Below are 26,267 nucleotides of genomic sequence, written 5' to 3' on the forward strand. Positions count from 1 at the left end.
CTGTCATAATATAATAGAGACAGTAGATCTAGCTGGTCTGTCATAATATAATAGAGACAGTAGATCTAGCTGGTCTGTCATAATATAATAGAGACAGTAGATCTAGCTGGTCTGTCATAATATAATAGAGACAGTAGATCTAGCTGGTCTGTCATAATATAATAGAGACAGTAGATCTAGCTGGTCTGTCATAATATAATAGAGACAGTAGATCTAGCTGGTCTGTCATAATATAATAGAGACAGTAGATCTAGCTGGTCTGTCATAATATAATAGAGACAGTAGATCTAGCTGGTCTGTCATAATATAATAGAGACAGTAGATCTAGCTGGTCTGTCATAATATAATAGAGACAGTAGATCTAGCTGGTCTGTCATAATATAATAGAGACAGTAGATCTAGCTGGTCTGTCATAATATAATAGAGACAGTAGATCTAGCTGGTCTGTCATAATATAATAGAGACAGTAGATCTAGCTGGTCTGTCATAATATAATAGAGACAGTAGATCTAGCTGGTCTGTCATAATATAATAGAGACAGTAGATCTAGCTGGTCTGTCATAATATAATAGAGACAGTAGATCTAGCTGGTCTGTCATAATATAATAGAGACAGTAGATCTAGCTGGTCTGTCATAATATAATAGAGACAGTAGATCTAGCTGGTCTGTCATAATATAATAGAGACAGTAGATCTAGCTGGTCTGTCATAATATAATAGAGACAGTAGATCTAGCTGGTCTGTCATAATATAATAGAGACAGTAGATCTAGCTGGTCTGTCATAATATAATAGAGACAGTAGATCTAGCTGGTCTGTCATAATATAATAGAGACAGTAGATCTAGCTGGTCTGTCATAATATAATAGAGACAGTAGATCTAGCTGGTCTGTCATAATATAATAGAGACAGTAGATCTAGCTGGTCTGTCATAATATAATAGAGACAGTAGATCTAGCTGGTCTGTCATAATATAATAGAGACAGTAGATCTAGCTGGTCTGTCATAATATAATAGAGACAGTAGATCTAGCTGGTCTGTCATAATATAATAGAGACAGTAGATCTAGCTGGTCTGTCATAATATAATAGAGACAGTAGATCTAGCTGGTCTGTCATAATATAATAGAGACAGTAGATCTAGCTGGTCTGTCATAATATAATAAGACAGTAGAGACAGTAGATCTAGCTGGTCTGTCATAATATAATAGAGACAGTAGATCTAGCTGGTCTGTCATAATATAATAGAGACAGTAGATCTAGCTGGTCTGTCATAATATAATAGAGACAGTAGATCTAGCTGGTCTGTCATAATATAATAGAGACAGTAGATCTAGCTGGTCTGTCATAATATAATAGAGACAGTAGATCTAGCTGGTCTGTCATAATATAATAGAGACAGTAGATCTAGCTGGTCTGTCATAATATAATAGAGACAGTAGATCTAGCTGGTCTGTCATAATATAATAGAGACAGTAGATCTAGCTGGTCTGTCTGTCATAATATAATAGAGACAGTAGATCTAGCTGGTCTGTCATAATATAATAGAGACAGTAGATCTAGCTGGTCTGTCATAATATAATAGAGACAGTAGATCTAGCTGGTCTGTCATAATATAATAGAGACAGTAGATCTAGCTGGTCTGTCATAATATAATAGAGACAGTAGATCTAGCTGGTCTGTCATAATATAATAGAGACAGTAGATCTAGCTGGTCTGTCATAATATAATAGAGACAGTAGATCTAGCTGGTCTGTCATAATATAATAGAGACAGTAGATCTAGCTGGTCTGTCATAATATAATAGAGACAGTAGATAAAGCTGGTCTGTCATAATATAATAGAGACAGTAGATCTAGCTGGTCTGTCATAATATAATAGAGACAGTAGATCTAGCTGGTCTGTCATAATATAATAGAGACAGTAGATCTAGCTGGTCTGTCATAATATAATAGAGACAGTAGATCTAGCTGGTCTGTCATAATATAATAGAGACAGTAGATCTAGCTGGTCTGTCATAATATAATAGAGACAGTAGATCTAGCTGGTCTGTCATAATATAATAGAGACAGTAGATCTAGCTGGTCTGTCATAATATAATAGAGACAGTAGATCTAGCTGGTCTGTCATAATATAATAGAGACAGTAGATCTAGCTGGTCTGTCATAATATAATAGAGACAGTAGATCTAGCTGGTCTGTCATAATATAATAGAGACAGTAGATCTAGCTGGTCTGTCATAATATAATAGAGACAGTAGATCTAGCTGGTCTGTCATAATATAATAGAGACAGTAGATCTAGCTGGTCTGTCATAATATAATAGAGACAGTAGATCTAGCTGGTCTGTCATAATATAATAGAGACAGTAGATCTAGCTGGTCTGTCATAATATAATAGAGACAGTAGATCTAGCTGGTCTGTCATAATATAATAGAGACAGTAGATCTAGCTGGTCTGTCATAATATAATAGAGACAGTAGATCTAGCTGGTCTGTCATAATATAATAGAGACAGTAGATCTAGCTGGTCTGTCATAATATAATAGAGACAGTAGATCTAGCTGGTCTGTCATAATATAATAGAGACAGTAGATCTAGCTGGTCTGTCATAATATAATAGAGACAGTAGATCTAGCTGGTCTGTCATAATATAATAGAGACAGTAGATCTAGCTGGTCTGTCATAATATAATAGAGACAGTAGATCTAGCTGGTCTGTCATAATATAATAGAGACAGTAGATCTAGCTGGTCTGTCATAATATAATAGAGACAGTAGATCTAGCTGGTCTGTCATAATATAATAGAGACAGTAGATCTAGCTGGTCTGTCATAATATAATAGAGACAGTAGATCTAGCTGGTCTGTCATAATATAATAGAGACAGTAGATCTAGCTGGTCTGTCATAATATAATAGAGACAGTAGATATAGCTGGTCTGTCATAATATAATAGAGACAGTAGATCTAGCTGGTCTGTCATAATATAATAGAGACAGTAGATCTAGCTGGTCTGTCATAATATAATAGAGACAGTAGATCTAGCTGGTCTGTCATAATATAATAGAGACAGTAGATCTAGCTGGTCTGTCATAATATAATAGAGACAGTAGATCTAGCTGGTCTGTCATAATATAATAGAGACAGTAGATCTAGCTGGTCTGTCATAATATAATAGAGACAGTAGATCTAGCTGGTCTGTCATAATATAATAGAGACAGTAGATATAGCTGGTCTGTCATAATATAATAGAGACAGTAGATCTAGCTGGTCTGTCATAATATAATAGAGACAGTAGATCTAGCTGGTCTGTCATAATATAATAGAGACAGTAGATCTAGCTGGTCTGTCATAATATAATAGAGACAGTAGATCTAGCTGGTCTGTCATAATATAATAGAGACAGTAGATCTAGCTGGTCTGTCATAATATAATAGAGACAGTAGATCTAGCTGGTCTGTCATAATATAATAGAGACAGTAGATCTAGCTGGTCTGTCATAATATAATAGAGACAGTAGATCTAGCTGGTCTGTCATAATATAATAGAGACAGTAGATCTAGCTGGTCTGTCATAATATAATAGAGACAGTAGATCTAGCTGGTCTGTCATAATATAATAGAGACAGTAGATCTAGCTGGTCTGTCATAATATAATAGAGACAGTAGATCTAGCTGGTCTGTCATAATATAATAGAGACAGTAGATCTAGCTGGTCTGTCATAATATAATAGAGACAGTAGATCTAGCTGGTCTGTCATAATATAATAGAGACAGTAGATCTAGCTGGTCTGTCATAATATAATAGAGACAGTAGATCTAGCTGGTCTGTCATAATATAATAGAGACAGTAGATCTAGCTGGTCTGTCATAATATAATAGAGACAGTAGATCTAGCTGGTCTGTCATAATATAATAGAGACAGTAGATCTAGCTGGTCTGTCATAATATAATAGAGACAGTAGATCTAGCTGGTCTGTCATAATATAATAGAGACAGTAGATCTAGCTGGTCTGTCATAATATGGTCTGTCATAATATATAATATAATACAGTAGATCTAGCTGGTCTGTCATAATATAATAGAGACAGTAGATCTAGCTGGTCTGTCATAATATAATAGAGACAGTAGATCTAGCTGGTCTGTCATAATATAATAGAGACAGTAGATCTAGCTGGTCTGTCATAATATAATAGAGACAGTAGATCTAGCTGGTCTGTCATAATATAATAGAGACAGTAGATCTAGCTGGTCTGTCATAATATAATAGAGACAGTAGATCTAGCTGGTCTGTCATAATATAATAGAGACAGTAGATCTAGCTGGTCTGTCATAATATAATAGAGACAGTAGATCTAGCTGGTCTGTCATAATATAATAGAGACAGTAGATCTAGCTGGTCTGTCAGTAATATAATAGAGACAGTAGATCTAGCTGGTCTGTCATAATATAATAGAGACAGTAGATCTAGCTGGTCTGTCATAATATAATAGAGACAGTAGATCTAGCTGGTCTGTCATAATATAATAGAGACAGTAGATCTAGCTGGTCTGTCATAATATAATAGAGACAGTAGATCTAGCTGGTCTGTCATAATATAATAGAGACAGTAGATCTAGCTGGTCTGTCATAATATAATAGAGACAGTAGATCTAGCTGGTCTGTCATAATATAATAGAGACAGTAGATCTAGCTGGTCTGTCATAATATAATAGAGACAGTAGATCTAGCTGGTCTGTCATAATATAATAGAGACAGTAGATCTAGCTGGTCTGTCATAATATAATAGAGACAGTAGATCTAGCTGGTCTGTCATAATATAATAGAGACAGTAGATCTAGCTGGTCTGTCATAATATAATAGAGACAGTAGATCTAGCTGGTCTGTCATAATATAATAGAGACAGTAGATCTAGCTGGTCTGTCATAATATAATAGAGACAGTAGATCTAGCTGGTCTGTCATAATATAATAGAGACAGTAGATCTAGCTGGTCTGTCATAATATAATAGAGACAGTAGATCTAGCTGGTCTGTCATAATATAATAGAGACAGTAGATCTAGCTGGTCTGTCATAATATAATAGAGACAGTAGATCTAGCTGGTCTGTCATAATATAATAGAGACAGTAGATCTAGCTGGTCTGTCATAATATAATAGAGACAGTAGATCTAGCTGGTCTGTCATAATATAATAGAGACAGTAGATCTAGCTGGTCTGTCATAATATAATAGAGACAGTAGATCTAGCTGGTCTGTCATAATATAATAGAGACAGTAGATCTAGCTGGTCTGTCATAATATAATAGAGACAGTAGATCTAGCTGGTCTGTCATAATATAATAGAGACAGTAGATCTAGCTGGTCTGTCATAATATAATAGAGACAGTCTGTCATAATCTAGCTGGGTCTGTCATAATATAATAGAGACAGTAGATCTAGCTGGTCTGTCATAATATAATAGAGACAGTAGATCTAGCTGGTCTGTCATAATATAATAGAGACAGTAGATCTAGCTGGTCTGTCATAATATAATAGATCTAGACACAGTAGATCTAGCTGGTCTGTCATAATATAATAGAGACAGTAGATCTAGCTGGTCTGTCATAATATAATAGAGACAGTAGATCTAGCTGGTCTGTCATAATATAATAGAGACAGTAGATCTAGCTGGTCTGTCATAATATAATAGAGACAGTAGATCTAGCTGGTCTGTCATAATATAATAGAGACAGTAGATCTAGCTGGTCTGTCATAATATAATAGAGACAGTAGATCTAGCTGGTCTGTCATAATATAATAGAGACAGTAGATCTAGCTGGTCTATCATAATATAATAGAGACAGTAGATTCAGCTGGTCTGTCATAATATAATAGAGACAGTAGATATATCTGGTCTATCATAATATAATAGAGACAGTAGATCTTGCTGGTCTGTCAGTAGATATATGGTCTAGAGAATATAATAGAGACAGTAGATCTAGCTGGTCTGTCATAATATAATAGAGACAGTAGATCTAGCTGGTCTGTCATAATATAATAGAGACAGTAGATCTAGCTGGTCTGTCATAATATAATAGAGACAGTAGATCTAGCTGGTCTGTCATAATATAATAGAGACAGTAGATCTAGCTGGTCTGTCATAATATAATAGAGACAGTAGATCTAGCTGGTCTGTCATAATATAATAGAGACAGTAGATCTAGCTGGTCTGTCATAATATAATAGAGACAGTAGATCTAGCTGGTCTGTCATAATATAATAGAGACAGTAGATCTAGCTGGTCTGTCATAATATAATAGAGACAGTAGATCTAGCTGGTCTGTCATAATATAATAGAGACAGTAGATCTAGCTGGTCTGTCATAATATAATAGAGACAGTAGATCTGGTCTGTCATAATATAATAGAGACAGTAGATCTAGCTGGTCTGTCATAATATAATATAATAGAGACAGTAGATCTATCTGGTCTGTCATAATATAATAGAGACAGTAGATCTAGCTGGTCTGTCATAATATAATAGAGACAGTAGATCTAGCTGGTCTGTCATAATATAATAGAGACAGTAGATCTAGCTGGTCTGTCATAATATAATAGAGACAGTAGATCTAGCTGGTCTGTCATAATATAATAGAGACAGTAGATCTAGCTGGTCTGTCATAATATAATAGAGACAGTAGATCTAGCTGGTCTGTCATAATATAATAGAGACTGGTCTGTCATAATATAATAGAGACAGTAGATCTAGCTGGTCTGTCATAATATAATAGAGAATAGTAGAGATCTAGCTGGTCTGTCATAATATAATAGAGACAGTAGATCTAGCTGGTCTGTCATAATATAATAGAGACAGTAGATCTAGCTGGTCTGTCATAATATAATAGAGACAGTAGATCTAGCTGGTCTGTCATAATATAATAGAGACAGTAGATCTAGCTGGTCTGTCATAATATAATAGAGACAGTAGATCTAGCTGGTCTGTCATAATATAATAGAGACAGTAGATCTAGCTGGTCTGTCATAATATAATAGAGACAGTAGATCTAGCTGGTCTGTCATAATATAATAGAGACAGTAGATCTAGCTGGTCTGTCATAATATAATAGAGACAGTAGATCTAGCTGGTCTATCATAATATAATAGAGACAGTAGATCTAGCTGGTCTGTCATAATATAATAGAGACAGTAGATCTAGCTGGTCTGTCATAATATAATAGAGACAGTAGATCTGGTCTGTCTAATATAATCTAGATCAGCTGGTCTGTCATAATATAATAGAGACAGTAGATCTAGCTGGTCTGTCAGAGACAGTAGATCTAGCTGGTCTGTCATAATATAATAGAGACAGACAGTAGATCTAGCTGGTCTGTCATAATATAATAGAGACAGTAGATCTAGCTGGTCTGTCATAATATAATAGAGACAGTAGATCTAGCTGGTCTGTCATAATATAATAGAGACAGTAGATCTAGCTGGTCTGTCATAATATAATAGAGACAGTAGATCTAGCTGGTCTGTCATAATATAATAGAGACAGTAGATCTAGCTGGTCTGTCATAATATAATAGAGACAGTAGATCTAGCTGGTCTGTCATAATATAATAGAGACAGTAGATCTAGCTGGTCTGTCATAATATAATAGAGACAGTAGATATATCTGGTCTGTCATAATATAATAGAGACAGTAGATCTAGCTGGTCTGTCATAATATAATAGAGACAGTAGATCTAGCTGGTCTGTCATAATATAATAGAGACAGTAGATCTAGCTGGTCTGTCATAATATAATAGAGACAGTAGATCTAGCTGGTCTGTCATAATATAATAGAGACAGTAGATCTAGCTGGTCTGTCATAATATAATAGAGACAGCTGGTCTGATCTATAATAGAGACTGGTCTGTCATAATATAATAGAGACAGTAGATCTAGCTGGTCTGTCATAATATAATAGAGACAGTAGATCTAGCTGGTCTGTCATAATATAATAGAGACAGTAGATCTAGCTGGTCTGTCATAATATAATAGAGACAGTAGATCTAGCTGGTCTGTCATAATATAATAGAGACAGTAGATCTAGCTGGTCTGTCATAATATAATAGAGACAGTAGATCTAGCTGGTCTGTCATAATATAATAGAGACAGTAGATCTAGCTGGTCTGTCATAATATAATAGAGACAGTAGATCTAGCTGGTCTGTCATAATATAATAGAGACAGTAGAGATCTAGCTGGTCTGTCATAATATAATAGAGACAGTAGATCTAGCTGGTCTGTCATCAGAGACAGTAGATATAATAGAGACAGTAGATCTAGCTGGTCTGTCATAATATAATAGAGACAGTAGATCTAGCTGGTCTGTCATAATATAATAGAGACAGTAGATCTAGCTGGTCTGTCATAATATAATAGAGACAGTAGATCTAGCTGGTCTGTCATAATATAATAGAGACAGTAGATCTAGCTGGTCTGTCATAATATAATAGAGACAGTAGATCTAGCTGGTCTGTCATAATATAATAGAGACAGTAGATCTAGCTGGTCTGTCATAATATATATAGAGACAGTAGATCTAGCTGGTCTGTCATAATATAATAGAGACAGTAGATCTAGCTGGTCTGTCATAATATAATAGAGACAGTAGATATAGCTGGTCTAGCTGGTCTGTCATAATATAATAGAGACAGTAGATCTAGCTGGTCTGTCATAATATAATAGAGACAGTAGATCTAGCTGGTCTGTCATAATATAATAGAGACAGTAGATCTAGCAGCTGGTCTGTCATAATATAATAGAGACAGTAGATCTATCTGGTCTATCATAATATGATAAAGACAGTAGATCTAGCTGGTCTGTCATAATATAATAGAGACAGTAGATCTAGCTGGTCTGTCATAATATAATAGAGACAGTAGATCTAGCTGGTCTGTCATAATATAATAGAGACAGTAGATCTAGCTGGTCTGTCATAATATAATAGAGACAGTAGATCTAGCTGGTCTGTCATAATATAATAGAGACAGTAGATCTAGCTGGTCTGTCATAATATAATAGAGACAGTAGATCTAGCTGGTCTGTCATAATATAATAGAGACAGTAGATCTAGCTGGTCTGTCATAATATAATAGAGACAGTAGATCTAGCTGGTCTGTCATAATATAATAGAGACAGTAGATATAGCTGGTCTGTCATAATATAATAGAGACAGTAGATCTAGCTGGTCTGTCATAATATAATAGAGACAGTAGATCTAGCTGGTCTGTCATAATATAATAGAGACAGTAGATCTAGCTGGTCTGTCATAATATAATAGAGACAGTAGATCTAGCTGGTCTGTCATAATATAATAGAGACAGTAGATCTAGCTGGTCTGTCATAATATAATAGAGACAGTAGATCTAGCTGGTCTGTCATAATATAATAGAGACAGTAGATCTAGCTGGTCTGTCATAATATAATAGAGACAGTAGATATAGCTGGTCTGTCATAATATAATAGAGACAGTAGATCTAGCTGGTCTGTCATAATATAATAGAGACAGTAGATCTAGCTGGTCTGTCATAATATAATAGAGACAGTAGATCTAGCTGGTCTGTCATAATATAATAGAGACAGTAGATCTAGCTGGTCTGTCATAATATAATAGAGACAGTAGATCTAGCTGGTCTGTCATAATATAATAGAGACAGTAGATCTAGCTGGTCTGTCAATATAATAGAGTCAGAAGATCTAGCTGGTCTGTCATAAAATAATAGAAACAGTAGATCTAGCTGGTCTGTCATAATATAATAGAGACAGAGACAGTAAATGCAGCTGGTCTGTCATAATATAATAGATACAGTAGATCTAGCTGGTCTGTCATAATATATTAGAGACAGTAGGTCTTGCTGGTCTGTCATAATATAATACAGACAGTAGATCTAGATGGTCTGTCATAATATAATAGAGACAGTAGATCTAGCTGGTCTGTCATAATATAATAGAGACATAGAGACAGTAGATCTAGCTGGTCTGTCAATATAATAGAGACAGAAGATCAAGCTGATCTGTCATAATATAATAGAGACAGTAGATCTAGCTGGTTTGTCATAATATAATAGAGACAGTAGATCTAGCTGGTCTGTCATAATATAATAGAGACAGTAGATCTAGCTGGTCTGTCATAATATAATAGAGACAGTAGATCTAGCTGGTCTGTCATAATATAATAGAGACAGTAGATCTAGCTGGTCTGTCATAATATAATAGAGACAGTAGATCTAGCTGGTCTGTCATAATATAATAGAGACAGTAGATTTAGCTGGTCTGTCATAATATAATAGAGACAGTAGATCTAGCTGGTCTGTCATAATATAATAGAGACAGTAGATCTAGCTGGTCTGTCATAATATAATAGAGACAGTAGATCTAGCTGGTCTGTCATAATATAATAGAGACAGTAGATCTAGCTGGTCTGTCATAATATAATAGAGACAGTAGATCTAGCTGGTCTGTCATAATATAATAGAGACAGTAGATTTAGCTGGTCTGTCATAATATAATAGAGACAGTAGATCTAGCTGGTCTGTCATAATATAATAGAGACAGTAGATCTAGCTGGTCTGTCATAATATAATAGAGACAGTAGATCTAGCTGGTCTGTCATAATATAATAGAGACAGTAGATATAGCTGGTCTGTCATAATATAATAGAGACAGTAGATCTAGCTGGTCTGTCATAATATAATAGAGACAGTAGATCTATCTGGTCTGTCATAATATAATAGAGACAGTAGATCTAGCTGGTCTGTCATAATATAATAGAGACAGTAGATCTAGCTGGTCTGTCATAATATAATAGAGACAGTAGATCTAGCTGGTCTGTCATAATATAATAGAGACAGTAGATCTAGCTGGTCTGTCATAATATAATAGAGACAGTAGATCTAGCTGGTCTGTCATAATATAATAGAGACAGTAGATCTAGCTGGTCTGTCATAATATAATATAATAGAGACAGTAGATCTAGCTGGTCTGTCATAATATAATAGAGACAGTAGATCTAGCTGGTCTGTCATAATATAATAGAGACAGTAGATCTAGCTGGTCTGTCATAATATAATAGAGACAGTAGATCTAGCTGGTCTGTCATAATATAATAGAGACAGTAGATCTAGCTGGTCTGTCATAATATAATAGAGACAGTAGATCGAGCTGCTATGTCATAATATAATAGAGAGAGTAGATCTAGCTGGTCTGTCATAATATAATAGAGACAGTAGATCTAGCTGGTCTGTCATAATATAATAGAGACTTAGAGACAGTTGATCAAGCTCGTCCGTCATAACATAATAGAGACAGTAGATCTAGCTGGTCTGTCATGTTATAACAGAGACAGTAGATCTAGCTGGTCTGTCATAATATAATAGAGACAGTAGATCTAGCTGGTCTGTCATAATATAATAGAGACAGTAGATCTAGCTGGTCTGTCATAATATAATAGAGACAGTAGATCTAGCTGGTCTGTCATAATATAATAGAGACAGTAGATCTAGCTGGTCTGTCATAATATAATAGAGACAGTAGATCTAGCTGGTCTATCATAATATAATAGAGACAGTAGATTCAGCTGGTCTGTCATAATATAATAGAGACAGTAGATATATCTGGTCTATCATAATATAATAGAGACAGTAGATCTTGCTGGTCTGTCAGAATATACTACAGACAGTAGATATAGCTGGTCTGTCATAATATAATAGAGACAGTAGATCTAGCTGGTAAGTCATAATATAATAGAGACAGTAGATCTAGCTGGTCTGTCATAATATAATAGAGACAGTAGATCTAGCTGGTCTGTCATAATATAATAGAGACAGTAGATCTAGCTGGTCTGTCATAATATAATAGAGACAGTAGATCTAGCTGGTCTGTCATAATATAATAGAGACAGTAGATCTAGCTGGTCTGTCATAATATAATAGAGACAGTAGATCTAGCTGGTCTGTCATAATATAATAGAGACAGTAGATCTAGCTGGTCTGTCATAATATAATAGAGACAGTAGATATAGCTGGTCTGTCATAATATAATAGAGACAGTAGATTTAGCTGGTCTGTCATAATATAATAGAGACAGTAGATCTAGCTGGTCTGTCATAATATAATAGAGACAGTAGATCTATCTGGTCTGTCATAATATAATAGAGACAGTAGATCTAGCTGGTCTGTCGTAATATAATAGAGACAGTAGATATAGCTGTTCTGTCATAATATAATAGAGACAGTAGATTTAGCTGGTCTGTCATAATATAATAGAGACAGTAGATCTAGCTGGTCTGTCGTAATATAATAGAGACAGTAGATATAGCTGGTCTGTCATAATATAATACAGACAGTAGATCTACCTGGTCTGTCATATTATAATAGAGAGAGTAGATATAGCTGGTCTGTCATATTATAATAGAGACAGTAGATCTAGCTGGTCTGTCATAATAGAATAGAGAGAATAGATCTATCTGGTCTGTCATAATATAATAGAGACAGTAGAACTAGCTGGTCTGTCGTAATATAATAGAGACAGTAGATATAGCTGGTCTGTCATAATATAATAGAGACAGTACATCTAGCTGGTCTGTCGTTTCTGTGTGAGTGCGGTAGATCGAGCTGGTCTGCATAATATAATCTGCAGGTTGTATAACTTTTTCATTACATTTCATTATAGTACAACGTAGATTTGTCTAATCTTAGCAATTCTTCTTAGCTAGCTACATAGCCGTCTGTATCAGAGATAATTGCATAATTATCGTATTTCAGTAGATCTAACGTAGCCTTCATAATATTCGCCCAGGAGCTGGCTAACGACACAGATTAGCATCACTGTAGTGCTATTCACTCAACTGTACGACTTGATTAGTTCAGTGTTAGCTAGCTACATAGCTGTCTTTGTTTCAAGATAATTGTGTAGTTTAGTGTGTGTAGCCTGGTCTGATTATCTTAATTCACTGAGGTTCAGTAGCCAGCTATTTGTCGTCCTTATACGTAGGAGACTCTGATCTAGCTGCCAACAGCTAACTGCTAACAGCTAGCCAACGTCTACTGTTTTGAATTCAACAATAATCAGGTAGTTTCACATTTTCATTTCATTTCATTACAGTACAACGGTTTGATTTGTTTGATCGTAGCTAGCTACATAGCCGTCTTTGTTTCAAAGATAATTGTGTAGTCTAGACCGATTCCCTCTGGTTAGCTAGCCAGCTATTGTCGTTCTTTTAACTCATAATATAATAAACAGTACACTGCTGGTCTAGCCAGCTATAATAGAGACAGCAGCACTGGTCTGTATAATATAATAGAACGACTTGATTAGTGTAGTGTCATAATACGCAGCTACTGCCAGCTAGCCTACTTTAGCAGTACTGTATCATTTTAATCATTTTAGTCAATAAGATTCTTGCTGGTCTGTTCTGAACATTAGAGACGTGTAGTCCGCTGGTCATTCAATTTCCTTGCATTAGCGTAGCCTTTCTGTCATAGCCTGTCAACTATGTGTCTGTCTATCCCTGGTTCTCTCCTATCTGCACAGACCATAGAAACGCTCCACACCGCTGGTCTGTCCACCCTAACCTGGTGGTCCCAGCGGGAGATCTAGCCACGTCTGTTCAGGTCTAATGGAGCCTCTGGAACTGCCAATCTGTCGGCCAACAAGGCAGAGTTCATCTCAGCCTATGCCTCCCTCCAGTCCCTTGACTTCTTGGCACTGACGGAAACATGGATCACCACAGATAACACTAGCTACTCCTACTGCTCTCTCTGGTCCGCCCACGTGTATAATAGCACACCCCGTAGATCTTCTGGTCAGTCATGGTATAATAGAGATCCTCATCTCTCCCAAGTGGTCTTTCTCTCTTTCTCCCTTACCCATCTGTCTATTGCCTCCTTGAATTCCATGCTGTCACAGTTACCAGCCCTTTCAGCTGGTCCTTATCATTTATAGCCCTCCAGGTTCCTCGGAGAGTTCATCAATGAGCTTGATGCCTTGATAAGCTCCTTTCCTGAGGACAGTCACCTCTCACAGTTCTGGGCGACTTTAACCTCCCCACGTCTACCTTTGACTCATTCCTCTCTGCCTCCTTCTTTCCACTAATCTCCTCTTTTGACCTCACCTGGTCACCCCTCCCCCTACTCACAAGGCAGGCAATAGATCTTGCCTCATCTTTACTAGAATATTCTTCCACTAACCTCATTGCAACTCCCTCCAAGTCTCCGACCACTACCTTGTATCCTTTTCCCTCTCGCTCTCATCCAACACTTCCCACACTGCCCCTACTCGGATGGTATCGCGCCGTCCCAACCTTCGCTCTCTCTCCCCCGCTACTCTCTCCTCTTCCATCCTATCTTCTCTTCCCTCTGCTCAAACTTTCTCCAACCTATCTCCTGATTCTGCCTCCTCAACCCTCCTCTCCTCCCTTACTGCATCCTTTGACTCCCTATGTCCCCTATCCTCCAGGCCGGCTCGGTCCTCCCTCCCGCTCCGTGGCTCGACGACTCATTGCGAGCTCACAGAACAGGGCTCCGGGCAGCCGAGCGGAAATGGAGGAAAACTAGCCTCCCTGCGGACCTGGCATCCTTTCACTCCCTCCTCTCTACATTTTCCTCCTCTGTCTCTGCTGCTAAAGCCACTTTCTACCATTCTAAATTCCAAGCATCTGCCTCTAACCCTAGGAAGCTCTTTGCCACCTTCTCCTCCCTCCTGAATCCTCCCCCTCCCTCCTCCCCTCTCTGCAGATGACTTCGTCAACCATTTTGAAAAGAAGGTCGATGACATCCGATCCTCGTTTGCTAAGTCAAACGACACCGCTGGTTCTGCTCACACTGCCCTACCCTATGCAGTGACCTCTTTCTCCCCTCTCTCATCCAGATGAAATCTCGAGACTTGTAGACGGCCGGTCTGCCCAACAACCTGCCCGCTTGACCCTATCCCCTCCTCTCTCTCCAGACCATTTCCGGAGACCTTCTCTAGCTTACCTCACCTCGCTCATCAACTCATCCCTGACCGCTGGCTACGTCCCTCCCGTCTTCAAGAGAGCGAGAGTTGCACCCTTCTGAAAAAAGACACTAGATCCCTCCGATGTCAACAACTACAGACCAGTATCCCTTCTCTCTTTTCTCTCCAAAACTCTTGAGCGTGCCGTCCTTGGCCAGCTCTACCGCTATCTCTCTCAGAATGACCTTCTTGATCCAAATCAGTCAGGTTTCAAGACTAGTCATTCAACTGAGACTGCTCTTCTCTGTATCACGGAATCCGCACTGCTAAAGCTAACTCTCTCTCCTCTGCTCTCATCCTTCTAGACCTATCGGCTGCCTTCGATACTGTGAACCATCAGATCCTCCTCTCCACCCTCTCCGAGTTGGGCATCTCCGGCTGGTCTGCATAATATAATGCGACCTACCTGACAGGTCTGCTCCTACCAGGTGGCGTGGCGAGAATCTGTCTCCTCACCACGCGCTCTCACCACTGGTGTCCCCCAGGGCTCTGTTCTAGGCCCTCTCTTATTCTAATAGACACCAAGTCACTGGCTCTGTCATAATCACATGGTCTCTCCTATCATTGCTATGCAGACGACACACAATTAATCTTCTCCTTTCTTCTGATGACCAGGTGGCGAATCGCATCTCTGCATGTCTGGCAGACATATCAGTGTGGATACGGATCACCACCTCAAGCTGAACCTCAGCAAGACGGAGCTCCTCTTCCTCCCGGGGAAGGACTGCCCGTTCCATGATCTCGCCATCACGGTTGACAACTCCATTGTGTCCTCCTCCCAGAGCGCTAAGAACCTTGGCGTGATCCTGGACAACACCCTGAGTTCTCAACTAACATCAAGGCGGTGTCCCGTCCTGTAGGTTCATGCTCTACAACATCCGCAGAGTACGACCTGCCTCACACAGGATAGCGGCGCAGGTCCTAATCCAGGCACTTGTCATCTCCCGTCTTGATTACTGCAAGTAGCTGTTGGCTGGGCTCTGCCTGTGCCATTAAACCCCTACAACTCATCCAGAACGCCGCAGCCCGTCTGGTGTTCAACCTTCCCAAGTTCTCTCACGTCACCCCGCTCCTCCGCTCTCTCCACTGGCTTCCAGTTGAAGCTAGCATCCGCTACAAGACCATGGTGCTGCCACGGAGCTGTGAGGGGAACGAGCACCTCAGTACCTCCAGGCTCTGATCAGGCCCTACACCCAAACAAGGGCACTGCGTTCATCCACCTCTGGCCTGCTCGCCTCCCTACCACTGAGGAAGTACAGTTCCCGCTCAGCCCAGTCAAAACTGTTCGCTGCTCTGGCCCCCAATGGTGGAACAAACTCCCTCACGACGCCAGGACAGCGGAGTCAATCACCACCTTCCGGAGACACCTGAAACCCCACCTCTTCAAGGAATACCTAGGATAGGGAAGTAGGGTAAGTAATCCTTCTCACCCCCTTCTCCCCCCCCAACAAGATTTAGATGCAAGTGGCTGTTCCACTGGTTGTCATAAGGTGTATGCACCAATTTGTAAGTCGCTCTGGATAAGAGCTGGTAAATGACTTAAATGTAATGTAAATGTAATCTATCTGGTCTGTCATAATATAATAGAGACAGTAGAACTAGCTGGTCTGTCGTAATATAATAGAGACAGTAGATATAGCTGGTCTGTCATAATATAATAGAGACAGTAGATCTAGCTGGTCTGTCATAATATAATAGAGAGAGTAGATCTAGCTGGTCTGTCATAATATAATAGAGACAGTAGATCTAGCTGGTCTGTCATAATATAATAGAGACAGTAGATATAGCTGGTCTGTCATAATATAATACAGACAGTAGATCTACCTGGTCTGTCATATTATAATAGAGAGAGTAGATATAGCTGGTCTGTCATATTATAATAGAGACAGTAGATCTAGCTGGTCTGTCATAATATAATAGAGACAGTAGATCTAGCTGGTCTGTCATAATATAATAGAGACAGTAGATATAGCTGGTCTGTCATAATATAATAGAGACAGTAGATCTAGCTGGTCTGTCATAATATAATAGAGACAGTAGATTTAGCTGGTCTGTCATAATATAATAGAGACAGTAGATCTAGCTGGTCTGTCATAATATAATAGAGACAGTAGATCTATCTGGTCTGTCATAATATAATAGAGACAGTAGATCTAGCTGGTCTGACATAATATAATAGAGACAGTAGATCCAGCTCTGTCATCATATAATTGAGACAGTAGATCTAGCTTGTCTGTCATAATATAATAGAGACAGTATATCTAGCTGGTCTGTCATAATATGATAGAGACAGTAGATTTAGCTGGTCTGTCATAATATAATAGAGACAGTAGATCTAGCTGGTCTGTCATAATATAATAGAGACAGTAGATCTAGCTGGTCTGTCATAATATAATAGAGACAGTAGATCTAGCTGGTCTGTCATAATATAATAGAGACAGTAGATTTAGCTGGTCTGTCATAATGTAATACAGACAGTCGATCTAGCTGGTCTGTCATATTAGAGACAGTAGATATAGCTGGTCTGTCATAATATAATAGAGACAGTAGATATAGCTTGTCTGTCATAATATAATAGAGACAGTAGATCTATCTGGTCTATCATAATATAATAGAGACAGTAGATCTAGCTGGTCTGTCATAATATAATAGAGAGAGTAGATCTAGATGGTCTGTCATAATATAATAGAGACAGTAGATCTAGATGGTCTTACATAATATAATAGAGACAGTAGATCTCGCTGGTCTATCATAATATAATAGAGACTTAGAGAGAGTAGATCTAGCTGGTCTGTCATATTATAATAGAGAGAGTCGATATAGCTGGTCTGTCATAATGTAATAGAGACAGTAGATATAGCTGGTCTGTCATAATATAATAGAGACAGTAGACCTAGCTGGTCTGTCATTAATATAATAGAGACAGTAGATCTAGCTGGTCTGACATAATATAATAGAGACTGTAGATCTATCTGGTCTATCATAATATAATAGAGACAGTTGATCTAGCTGGTCTGTCATAATATAATAGGGAGATTAGATCTAGCTGGTCTGACATAATATAATAGAGACAGTAGATCCAGCAGGTCTGTCATCATATAATTGAGACAGTAGATCTAGCTTGTCTGTCATAATATAATAGAGACAGTAGATCTAGCTGGTCTGTCATATTATAATAGAGACAGTAGATTTAGCTGGTCGGTCATAATATAATAGAGACAGTAGATCTAGCTGGTCTGTCATAATATAATAGAGACAGTAGATTTAGCTGGTCGGTCATAATATAATAGAGACAGTAGATCTAGCTGGTCTGTCATAATATAATAGAGACAGTAGATCTAGCTGGTCTGTCATGTTATAACAGAGACAGTAGATCTAGCTGGTCTGACATAATATAATAGAGACAGTAGATCTAGCTGGTCTGTCATATTATAATAGAGAGAGTAGATATAGCTGGTCTGTCATAATATAATAGAGACAGTAGATCTATCTGGTCTATCATAATATAATAGAGACAGTAGATATAGCTTGTCTGTCATAATATAATAGAGACAGTAGATCTATCTGGTCTATCATAATATAATAGAGACAGTAGATCTAGCTGGTCTGTCATAATATAATAGAGAGAGTAGATCTAGATGGTCTGTCAAAATATAATAGAGACAGTAGATCTAGATGGTCTTACATAATATAATAGAGACAGTAGATCTCGCTGGTCTATCATAATATAATAGAGACTTAGAGAGAGTAGATCTAGCTGGTCTGTCATATTATAATAGAGAGAGTAGATCGAGCTCGTCCATCATAACATAATAGAGACAGTAGATCTAGCTGGTCTGTCATGTTATAACAGAGACAGTAGATCTTGCTGGTCTGTCATAATATAATAGAGAGAGTAGATCTCGCTGGTCTGTCATAATGTAATAGAGACAGTAGATATAGCTGGTCTGTCATAATATAATAGAGACAGTAGATATAGTTGGTCTGTCATAATATAATAAAGACAGTAGATCTTTTTTACATTTATTTTTTATTTCACCTTTATTTAACCAGGTAGGCTAGTTGAGAACAAGTTCTCATTTGCAACTGCGACCTGGCCAAGATAAAGCATAGCAGTGTGAACAGACAACACAGAGTTACACAATTAACAAGTCAATAACACAGTAGAAAAAAGGGTCTATATACATTGTGTGCAAAGGCATGAGGAGGTAGGCGAAATAATTCCAATTTTGCAGATTAACACTGGAGTGATAAATTATCAGATGGTCATGTACAGGTAGAGATATTGGTGTGCAAAAGAGCAGAAAAGTAAATAAATAAAAACAGTATGGGGATGAGTTAGGTAAAAATGGGTGGGCTATTTACCAATAGACTATGTACAGCTGCAGCGATCGGTTAGCTGCTCAGATAGCAGATGTTTGTGAGTTGAGATTGGTGAGGGAGATAAAAGTCTCCAACTTCAGCGATTTTTGCAATTAGTTCCAGTCACAGGCAGCAGAGAACTGGAACGAAAGGCGGCCAAATGAGGTGTTGGCTTTAGGGATGATCCGTGAGATACACCTGCTGGAGCGCGTGCTACGGATGGGTGTTGCCATCGTGACCAGTGAACTGAGATAAGGCGGAGCTTTACCTAGCATGGACTTGTAGATGACCTGGAGCCAGTGGGTCTGGCGACGAATACGTAGCGAGGGCCAACCGACTAGAGTAAACAAGTCGTAGTAGTGGGTGGTATAAGGTGCTTTAGTGACAAAACGGATGGCACTGTGATAAACTGCATCCAGTTTGCTGAGTAGAGTGTTGGAAGCAATTTTGTAGATGACATCGCCGAAGTCGAGGATCGGTAGGATAGTCAGTTTTACTAGGGTAAGTTTGGCGGCGTGAGTGAAGGAGGCTTTGTTGCGGAATAGAAAGCCGACTCTTGATTTGATTTTCGATTGGAGATGTTTGATATGAGTCTGGAAGGAGAGTTTACAGTCGAGCCAGACACCTAGGTACTTATAGATGTCCACATATTCAAGGTCGGAACCATCCAGGGTGGTGATGCTGGTCAGGCGTGCGGGTGCAGGCAGCGAACGGTTGAAAAGCATGCATTTGGTTTTACTAGCGTTTAAGAGCAGTTGGAGGCCACGGAAGGAGTGTTGTATGGCATTGAAGCTCGTTTGGAGGTTAGATAGCACAGTGTCCAAGGACGGGCCGGAAGTATATAGAATGGTGTCGTCTGCGTAGAGGTGGATCAGGGAATCGCCCGCAGCAAGAGCAACATCATTTATATATACAGAGAAAAGAGTCGGCCCGAGAATTGAACCCTTTGGCACCCCCATAGAGACTGCCAGAGGACCGGACAGCATGCCCTCCGATTTGACACACTGAACTCTGTCTGCAAAGTAATCGGTGAACCAGGCAAGGCAGTCATCCGAAAAACCGAGGCTACTGAGTCTGCCGATAAGAATATGGTGATTGACAGAGTCGAAAGCCTTGGCAAGGTCGATGAAGACGGCTGCACAGTACTGTCTTTTATCGATGGCGGTTATGATATCGTTTAGTACCTTGAGCGTGGCTGAGGTGCACCCGTGACCGGCTCGGAAACCAGATTTCACAGCGGAGAAGGTACGGTGGGATTCGAGATGGTCAGTGACCTGTTTGTTGACTTGGCTTTCGAAGACCTTAGATAGGCAGGGCAGGATGGATATAGGTCTGTAACAGTTTGGGTCCAGGGTGTCTCCCCCTTTGAAGAGGGGGATGACTGCTGCAGCTTTCCAATCCTTGGGGATCTCAGACGATATGAAAGAGAGGTTGAACAGGCTGGTAATAGGGGTTGCGACAATGGCGGCGGATAGTTTCAGAAATAGAGGGTCCAGATTGTCAAGCCCAGCTGATTTGTACGGGTCCAGGTTTTGCAGCTCTTTCAGAACATCTGATATCTGGATTTGGGTAAAGGAGAACCTGGAGAGGCTTGGGCGAGTAGCTGCGGGGGAGCCGTTGGCCGAGGTTGGAGTAGCCAGGCGGAAGGCATGGCCAGCCGTTGAGAAATGCTTGTTGAAGTTTTCGATAATCATGGGTTTATCGGTGGTGGCCGTGTTACCTAGCCTCAGTGCAGTGGGCAGCTGGGAGGAGGTGCTCTTGTTCTCCATGGACTTCAGTGTCCCAGAACTTTTTGGAGTTGGAGCTACAGGATGCAAACTTCTGCCTGAAGAAGCTGGCCTTAGCTTTCCTGACTGACTGCGTGTATTGGTTCCTGACTTCCCTGAACAGTTGCATATCGCGGGGACTATTTGATGCTATTGCAGTCCGCCACAGGATGTTTTTGTGCTGGTCGAGGGCAGTCAGGTCTGGAGTGAACCAAGGGCTATATCTGTTCTTAGTTCTGCATTTTTTGAACGGAGCATGCTTATCTAAGATGGTGAGGAAGTTACTTTTAAAGAATGGCTGGGCTCCCTGCCTGTGCCATTAAACCCCTACAACTCATCCAGAACGCCGCAGCCCGTCTGGTGTTCAACCTTCCCATGTTCTCTCACGTCACCCCGCTCCTCCGCTCTCTCCACTGGCTTCCAGTTGAAGCTCGCATCCGCTACAAGACTATGGTGCTTGCCCACGGAGCTGTGAGGGGAACGGTACCTCAGTACCTCCAGGCTCTGATCAGGCCCTACACCCAAACAAGGGCACTGCGTTCATCCACCTCTGGCCTGCTCGCCTCCCTACCACTGAGGAAGTACAGTTCCCGCTCAGCCCAGTCAAAACTGTTCGCTGCTCTGGCCCCCCAATGGTGGAACAAACTCCCTCACGACGCCAGGACAGCGGAGTCAATCACCACCTTCCGGAGACACCTGAAACCCCACCTCTTCAAGGAATACCTAGGATAGGGTAAGTAATCCTTCTCACCCCCCTAAAAATATTTAGATGCACTATTGTAAAGTGGCTGTTCCACTGGATGTCATAAGGTGTATGCACCAATTTGTAAGTCGCTCTGGATAAGAGCGTCTGCTAAATGACTTAAATGTAAATGTAAATGTAGAAATGGTTTGCTGAGATCGATGTGGAAGAACTTGACTGGCCTGCACAGAGCCCTGACCTCAACCCCATCGAACACCTTTGGAATGAATTGGAACGCCGACTGCGAGCCTGGCCTAATCGCCCCCAACATCAGTGCCCATCCTGTTATAGCAGCAAATACAGCTATAGCGCATAATTATGTCTGAAACACCCTCCCATCATGTATAATTATGTAGGGAGACTGGAACACCTCTCATCATTATGTAGGGAGACTGGAACACCTCTCATCATTATGTATGGAGACTGGAACACCTCTCATCATTATGTAGGGAGACTGGAACACCTCTCATCATTATGTAGGGAGACTGGAACACCTCTCATCATTATGTAGGGAGACTGGAACACCTCTCATCATTATGTAGGGAGACTGGAACACTTCTCATCATTATGTATGGAGACTGGAACACCTCTCATCATTATGTATGGAGACTGGAACACCTCTCATCATTATGTATGGAGACTGGAACACCTCTCATCACTATGTAGGGAGACTGGAACACCTCTCATCATTATGTATGGAGACTGGAACACCTCTCATCATTATGTATGGAGACTGGAACACCTCTCATCACTATGTAGGGAGACTGGAACACCTCTCATCATTATGTATGGAGACTGGAACACCTCTCATCACTATGTAGGGAGACTGGAACACTTCTCATCATTATGTAGGGAGACTGGAACACCTCTCATCATTATGTATGGAGACTGGAACACCTCTCATCATTATGTATGGAGACTGGAACACCTCTCATCATATGTATAATTTGACAGCGCTTGATGAATTTTGAAAATAATAATGTCAGAATATTGTACAATCCAGGTGTGAAAAGCTCTTAGAGACTTACCCAGAAAGACTCACAGCTGTAATCTCTATTGACTCAGGTGGTGAATAGTTATCTAATCAAGATACATGGCCTTCGGAAAGTATTCAGACCCCTTGACTTTTTACACAGTTACTTAACAGCCTTACTCTAAAATGGATTGAATAAACACACACACACACACACACACACACACACACACACACACACACACACACACACACACACACACACACACACACACACACACACACACACACACACACACACACACACACACACACACACACACACACACACACACACACACACACAGCTCAGACAGATGCAGCTCAGAGAGGCCCAGCTCACGAGCTCCATCAGCAATAGATGTGAATATAAAAAGGAAAATGAATGTGTTTATGCAACAAATGTTATCACATTGAATCGTATTGGTATTGCATTGAATCATATTGTATCACATTGAATCGTATGGTATTGCATTGAATCGTATGGTATTGCATTGAATCGTATTGGTATTGCATTGAATCGTATGGTATTGCATTGAATCGTATTGGTATTGCATTGAATCGTATGGTATTGCATTGAATCGTATTGGTATTGCATTGAATCGTGTTGTATCACATTGAATCGTGTTGTATCGCATTGAATCGTATTCACCCCCTGGACAGGACACTAGTCCACCCCCTGGACAGGACACTAGTACACCCCCTGGGCAGGACACTAGTACACCCCCTGGACAGGACACTAGTCCGCCCCCTGGACAGGACACTAGTCCACCCCCTGGACAGGACACTAGTACACCCCCTGGACAGGACACTAGTCCACCCCCTGGACAGGACACTAGTCCACCCCCTGGACAGGACACTAGTCCACCCCCTGGACAGGACACTAGTCCACCCCCTGGACAGGACACTAGTCCACCCCCTGGACAGGACACTAGTCCACCCCCTGGACAGGACACTAGTACACCCCCTGGACAGGACACTAGTCCACCCCCTGGACAGGACACTAGTCCACCCCCTGGACAGGACACTAGTCCACCCCCTGGACAGGACACTAGTACACCCCCTGGACAGGACACTAGTCCACCCCCTGGACAGGACACTAGTACACCCCCTGGACAGGACACTAGTACACCCCTGGACAGGACACTAGTACACCCCTGGACAGTCCACCCCGTGAGGACACACCCCCTGGACAGGACACTAGTACACCCCCTGGACAGGACACTAGTACACCCCTGGACAGGACACTAGTCCACCCCTGGACAGGACACTAGTACACCCCTGGACAGGACACTAGTACACCCCTGGACAGGACACTAGTACACCCCTGGACAGGACACTAGTCCACCCCTGGACAGGACACTAGTACACCCCTGGACAGGACACTAGTACACCCCTGGACAGGACACTAGTACACCCCTGGACAGGACACTAGTCCACCCCCTGGACAGGACACTAGTACACCCCTGGACAGGACACGAGTCCACCCCCTGGACAGGACACTAGTACACCCCTGGGCAGGACACTAGTACACCCCCTGGACAGGACACTAGTCCACCCCCTGGACAGGACACTAGTCCGCCCCTGGACAGGACACTAGTCCACCCCTGGACAGGACACTAGTACACCCCTGGACAGGACACTAGTCCACCCCTGGACAGGACACCACCCCCTGGACAGGACACTAGTACACCCCTGGACCACTAGTACACCCCTGGACAGGACACTAGTCCACCCCTGGACAGGACACTAGTACACCCCCTGGACAGGACACTAGTCCACCCCTGGACAGGACACTAGTACACCCCCTGGGCAGGACACTAGTACACCCCTGGACAGGACACTAGTCCGCCCCTGGACAGGACACTAGTCCGCCCCTGGACAGGACACTAGTCCACCCCCTGGACAGGACACTAGTACACTCCTGGACAGGACACTAGTCCACCCCCTGGACAGGACACTAGTCCACCCCCTGGACAGGACACTAGTACACCCCCTGGGCAGGACACTAGTACACCCCTGGACAGGACACTAGTCTGCCCCTGGACAGGACACTAGTACACCCCCTGGACAGGACACTAGTACACCCCTGGACAGGACACTAGTACACCCCTGGACAGGACACTAGTCCACCCCCTGGACAGGACACTAGTACACCCCCTGGACAGGACACTAGTCCACCCCTGGACAGGACACTAGTACACCCCTGGACAGGACACTAGTACACCCCTGGACAGGACACTAGTCCACCCCTGGACAGGACACTGGTCCACCCTCTGGACAGGACACTAGTACACCCCCTGGACAGGACACTGGTCCACCCTCTGGACAGGACACTAGTACACCCCCTGGACAGGACACTAGTCCACCCCCTGGACAGGACACTAGTCCACCCCCTAGACAGGACACTAGTACACCCCCTGGACAGGACACTAGTCCACAAACTGGACAGGACACTAGTTCACCCCCTGGACAGGACACTAGTTCACCCCCTGGACAGGACACTAGTCCGCCCCCTGGACAGGACACTAGTACACCCCCTGGACAGGACACTAGTCCACCCCCTGGACAGGACACTAGTCCACCCCCTGGACAGGACACTAGTACACCCCTGGACAGGACACTAGTCCACCCCTGGACAGGACACTAGTACACCCCTGGACAGGACACTAGTCCACCCCCTGGACAGGACACTAGTACACCCCCTGGGCAGGACACTAGTACACCCCCTGGACAGGACACTAGTCCGCCCCCTGGACAGGACACTAGTCCGCCCCCTGGACAGGACACTAGTACACCCCCTGGACAGGACACTAGTACACCCCCTGGACAGGACACTAGTACACCCCCTGGACAGGACACTAGTCCACCCCCTGGACAGGACACTAGTACACCCCCTGGACAGGACACTAGTCCACCCCCTGGACAGGACACTAGTACACCCCCTGGACAGGACACTAGTACACCCCCTGGACAGGACACTAGTCCACCCCCTGGACAGGACACTGGTCCACCCCCTGGACAGGACACTAGTACACCCCCTGGACAGGACACTAGTCCACCCCCTGGACAGGACACTAGTACACCCCCTGGACAGGACACTAGTCCACCCCCTGGACAGGACACTAGTTCACCCCCTGGACAGGACACTAGTTCACCCCCTGGACAGGACACTAGTCCGCCCCCTGGACAGGACACTAGTACACCCCTGGACAGGACACTAGTCCACCCCCTGGACAGGACACTAGTCCACCCCTGGACAGGACACTAGTACACCCCTGGACAGGACACTAGTACACCCCCTGGACAGGACAGTAGGACACCCCTGGACAGGACACTAGTACACCCCTGGACAGGACACTAGTACACC

The 26,267-nt window shown here is 41.7% G+C and overlaps 1 protein-coding gene and 1 long non-coding RNA gene across 3 annotated transcripts in view; both read right to left on the reverse strand.

The window, feature by feature from the left end:
- The window catches only part of bmp3 (bone morphogenetic protein 3), a 135,085-nt gene that overhangs the window by 40,235 nt on the left and 68,583 nt on the right, over window positions 1–26,267 (reverse strand). The gene's annotated exons all lie outside the window — the stretch shown is intronic.
- Window positions 21,897–24,020, reverse strand: LOC127907098 (uncharacterized). 2 transcript variants are annotated; one of them, XR_008063189.1, is made up of 3 exons: window positions 22,473–24,020; window positions 22,318–22,379; window positions 21,897–22,286 (listed from the first exon to the last, which is right to left on the reverse strand). It is a non-coding gene; the product is annotated as an uncharacterized LOC127907098 (long non-coding RNA). The 2 variants fall into 2 exon arrangements; XR_008063188.1 differs by having other exon boundaries at window positions 21,897–22,255; window positions 22,287–22,410.

The sequence above is a fragment of the Oncorhynchus keta genome, chromosome 14 (assembly GCF_023373465.1).
Source record: "Oncorhynchus keta strain PuntledgeMale-10-30-2019 chromosome 14, Oket_V2, whole genome shotgun sequence".
NCBI lineage: Eukaryota > Metazoa > Chordata > Actinopteri > Salmoniformes > Salmonidae > Oncorhynchus > Oncorhynchus keta.